Source organism: Gigantopelta aegis, chromosome 15 (genome assembly GCF_016097555.1).
Source record: "Gigantopelta aegis isolate Gae_Host chromosome 15, Gae_host_genome, whole genome shotgun sequence".
NCBI classification, from domain to species: Eukaryota; Metazoa; Mollusca; class Gastropoda; order Neomphalida; family Peltospiridae; genus Gigantopelta; species Gigantopelta aegis.
Window position 1 is genome coordinate 43,193,737 of NC_054713.1, and position 5,252 is coordinate 43,198,988.

The following is a 5,252-nucleotide window of genomic DNA, read 5'->3' on the forward strand; positions in this document are numbered from 1 at the left end:
GCATACAAAGTTGGAGCTTTTATTCTCTGTTGAGACTGCTAGTCGTATGGCAAATTGACATTGAAAAAGTAAAACAATAGTGATTGACAATGATTTTAAACAGAACAACTCTTCAAACAATAACACTTTTCCGTCCAGGAAATTACTGTCAATAGCGTGTGTGACCTCCACGTGCTTGAATTACTGTTCGGCATAGCCTTGGGAAGCTTTGTACCAAATTTCGAAACTCGGCTTGAGGAATTTGGTGCCATTCTTCATCCAAGGAGTCTGCAAGTACTTGAAGTGTATTTGGAGCTTGTGGTCGCTTAGAAATTCTTTGTTGAGGTCAGGTGAGTAAGCTGGCCAACCCATACGTTAAATTGTTTCCCTGTTGAGATAGTCATTCACCAATCTTGCTCGATGAGGTCTGGCATTATCGCCCATTAACAGGAACCCATCTCCAATAGCACAAGCATACGGTCGAACATCTGGATCAAGGATCTCATTTCGGTATCTCATAGCAGTCAAACTTCCATTTGGAATGACGTATAGGTTTGTAGTCCCATCCAAACTGATGCCTCCCCAGACCATCATGGAGCCTCCTCCAAAACGATCATGTTCCACAATACAACAATCTTTGAACCTTTCATTTCTCTCTCGCCAAACACATCGTCTGCCATCATGAACGTCCAAACAAAACCTGGATTCATCTGTAAAAAGGATAGGACGCAAATCGTCTACAGGAATGTTGACGTAATCTCTGGAAAACTGGACTCGATGTTGACGATGATGCGGGCGTAATGGAGGGTGTACAGCAGGTCGCTGAGCGTGTAGGTGAGACTTATGTAGCCTGTTTCTAAACGTTTGTGTAGAAATGTTTATGCCAGTGGCATTCCTGAATTGTCTATTGAGTTCTGTAGCCGAAGCCGTTTCGTTTTGCCATCAACGTGATTTGTCGGTCCTGACGAGCTGTAGGGTGTTTTTTTTGGACGACCAGTTTGGTCGTCTTTTGACAGTTCCAGTCTTTCTGAACTTATTCCATAATCTACCGATTACACTGTGACTAACGCCAAACCGATTCCCAACCTGACGTTGTGATGAACCAACGGCTCTAGCAGCATCTTCGGTTGTAAGATGACGACATTGTAGCATTCTTCCGATTTTAACAGCAAAAAAAAAGGCAAGCAAAAGGACGTGGGTCGTACGGGATTACCATAAAATGAACTTAACGACAACCGAATTTCCAACACGTGTTGGTATATTCACGAAGTAACTGCCCCGTGCACAATTTTTGTGCACACCATGAGTTGCAATTTACTCACGCAGTGTTTAGAAATCATATCTGGTCAACACTTGTTGAAATAATATAATATAAACAAAACTTCGTCCAAAATATCTACTGGCCCTTAATTTATTTTGTTGAGTATATAAACTAAAAAACTTAAAAACTTTTTAACCGCCCAAAAATCATATTTAGCACATTTTCGAGAGCGGAATTTTAATATGCCTCGATGGTGTCGTGGTTGAGTCATCGGACATAAGGCTGGTAGGTATTGGGTTTGCAGCTCGGTACCGCTTCCCATCCAGAGCCAGTGCCAGTCTTAACGATCCACTGGGTAGGAATAAGACCACTACAAACACACTCTCACACACACACACACACACACACACACACACACACACACACACACACACACACACTCTCTCTCTCTCTCTCTCTCTCTCTCTCTCTCTCTCTCTCTCTCTCTCTCTCTCTCTCTCTCTCTCTCTCTCTCTCTCTCTCTCTCTCTCTCTCTCTCTCTCTCTCTCTCAGTATATCTATCTGGCTGGCGCTCTATCTCACTGTCTAGCACAGCCAACCCAGATAGCTGAGGTGTGTTCCTAGGACAACGTGTTTGAACCTTAAAGGGGATATGAATGAATGAATGAATGAATGAATGAATGAATGAATGAATGAATGAATGTTTAACGACACCCCAGCACGAAAAATACATCGGCTATTGGGTGTCAAACTATGGTAATGCAAACTAATAAAGTGATGATCAACATCAATATAAAAATTCAAGATTTAAATAAAAACACAGTGTAAAGAACTGTGCAAAAATACAAATATCACAGATAGATACTGACTTTTACTCAAAACTTTAATTGAAATGAAATGAAAAAATATGCTATATAAAAATAAGAATACCAAATACAAATATTAAAAATCTGTTCCAATTTGTTTTGGGTCAAATCGTAGGTGCTCCATTACTCGGCGATTTGTTTTTCTCTGAACATATGGATCAGATTTTATAACTAATGTGGCTTAAATCGAAACAAAAAGAGTTTAATTTCACCTTTCGATATATAATTGATGATCTGATATTACATATTACATTCCACTGATTTACCCACCACAGTTAGAAATAAAGGAAACTACACAAAGTATAAAAACTGTTTCATACCTTGATCTATATTTAGATATTAAGAATGACGTTGGCTTTCATACAAAGCTGTATTTTGTTTTTGTTTCTTTGTTGGTTTCTTAAAGGATGTCTTCAGTTTTCCAATAGTCAATTTTCCCTTTATGTCGAGCAATATACTTTCTGCTCCAGCTTTTGGTGTCTATATTTAGCAACTTCTGAGATACCTTTGGGCATGCTCATTCCGATTTTAAATACCGACATATTGTTCTGAGTTGTTTGATCAGGGTTATAATATGCAAATACGTCTGATAGCATGGTCGCCTACAATGATGTCTGATGCAATACCCTATTTTCTTCTTTTGGTGGACATCCTGTACATTTCAACTCCCAAGAAATCTCAGTTCCAACGTCTTCTTCAGTTTACTTTGGCTACACATACAATTGGTGCAACAGGCTGAAAACCTAGTCAGCCAGATTAAACCAAATAACTTCGGGCTGGGTCAAAGTTCAACTTTTGATAGAGCAGTTAATAACACAAGTCCTGTGATTGGTGATAAATGTGTGTTGCTTGTTAAAACAATTAGTTTCATTTTGGCAAAACATTTATGCAATTTTATTTCACCTAGTACCACTGTGTCAAGCAGCCTTGTGCTTGAAACATGTATGGGGTACCTGTAAAAAAGTACTCAAATTTTGTGCGGAACTAGGGTAGTCAGAAACTAACCGTTACCTCAGCAGCTTGACCCATAATTTTCTCCACTCGCTTCAAGGGTGAGGGGTGGTAGTATTTATATCTGTGGTGTATATGTCAACTGATACACTGCAGGTAGGAGTTTTAGCCACATACTGTATGTTACTATTGTCGTCTATGGGATTTGATTTGGTGGTAAACACCCTTTAGTGGTTGGTGCCGCATGGCTACCCGCCTGCCATTTCTACCCTAAACCATCTGTTTGGTATGTGTAGAAAGTTAAAGTTTGTTTTGTTTAACGACACAACTAGAGCACAATGATTTATTAATCATCAGCTACTGGAAGTCAAACATTTGGAAATTCTGACACAGTCTTTTGATGACACCGATTTTTCCAAGGGATATTTATATGCACTTTCCCACAGACAGCAGAACAGGACATACCACAGCCTTTGATAAACCAGTTGAGTGCATACCTTTGGGATGAGAAACCCCCCCAAAATTGGTCTGCAGAGAAGGTTCAATCCTACGGCAAGTGCCTTACCAATAAGTTATATCCCTGCCCAGTTATGTGTGGAGTGTACAGAAGAAAAACAACACTTAAGCAGTTAATAGGATTGTCAAGATATTTATTTTCATTAACATAATTTTATTATAATAAAAAACAAATACTGATACTTTCACTGTTGAGTTGTCGCAGTCATTGTTTTAGCCTTTAACCATGAACGCCACCTAGTGAGCTGGTGGCACATTAGTTCTGTGACATCAGTCCCGATCATGGCTTTTCAAAGGTTATGGTCAGGACAAAAAAAAAAAATACATGTAGCTCCGGTTACCTGATCGACCCTAATTGTTTTTGCCATTTTCGGGGACCATAAACTTTTTTTTCACCTACTTATCTTCAAAACAGTTTTTAAAATGTTACTTTATCCCTCTTTACCATGACCAGTTTGACAGATATTAGCAATTAAAAAAAAATAACTAAAACCACACATACAGTAAAATACACTTATAACGAACTACTGCACAGAACGAACTGATCGTAAAGTCCCGTTTTATCCCATTAGCCTATACATCAACAACTTATGCAAATGTGTACAACGAACTACTGTTATAACGAACTAACTATCCCTTCTCAGGCTTCTGGTTCGTTACAAGAGTTCTTTACTGTATTTGTTTATTTGGCCTAAGTATGGTTTAGTACCATGTTTTCCTCACAACAAACGCAAAATGGCTGTTGCAGGTGAACTCTGTCTAGGAATACATTTTTTGTTAGTGGCTTCGTTGTCTTTCTATGTAAACCGTTGCAGGTCAAGTAATCGTATTTTGCCAGTCGTGTTACATCCAGTTATGGGAAATAATTCTTTTTTGTAGAGTTGGCCATTTCTATAAAGTATAAATAACAGAGATTCTTTAATTCTGGTACAGTTACTTTTCAATTTTCAGGGCTACCTCTGGGTGTATAGACATTTTCGCCAAATTATCTAATGCACTCAAAAACTTGCAGAAACCCACCATTATTGTCAACAAAATATCAATTATTATATGAAATTCTTTCGCCAAATTAAAATAAAATCTGCCAGTTGTGTTTAAAATTCGCAATTGGTGAATTTGGCGAGTTGTAGAGCTAGCCCAGATTTTTAAATGCGTATATTGATATAAAACGTTCGGATAGCCATCTTTCCAACAAAGAATACTTTTTTAAAATGATAATAATAGTCTTTAATGGACTGTCAGGGTCCAAAGGCAATTTCTCACTTAGTCAGACTTCAGCCATTGTTCCTCTTCATGTAGTGACAGGAAGCTACAAGAGCGGTTCAGAATTACAAGTGAGTCACAGTTCACATTTTAATATTCACACGAGTCACTTAGCGGACTCAAAATATCCATGCTGCTCAGACCTATAACAGAATCATTATGCAGATTCAAATATTCACCCTCTTGTTCAGAGCTTCAACAAAGTTATTGTATAGACTCAAATACTCAACCTAGTGCTTGCTCAGAACTAAAGTTAAAGTTAAAACTTTGTTTTGTTTAACGATACTACTAGACTACATTGATTAATTAATCATCGGCTATTGAATGTCAAACATTTTGTAATTCTGAGGAAAGTTGTTACATTTTCTTAATGCAAAAATGGATCTTTTATATGCACTTTCCCACAGACAGGAAAT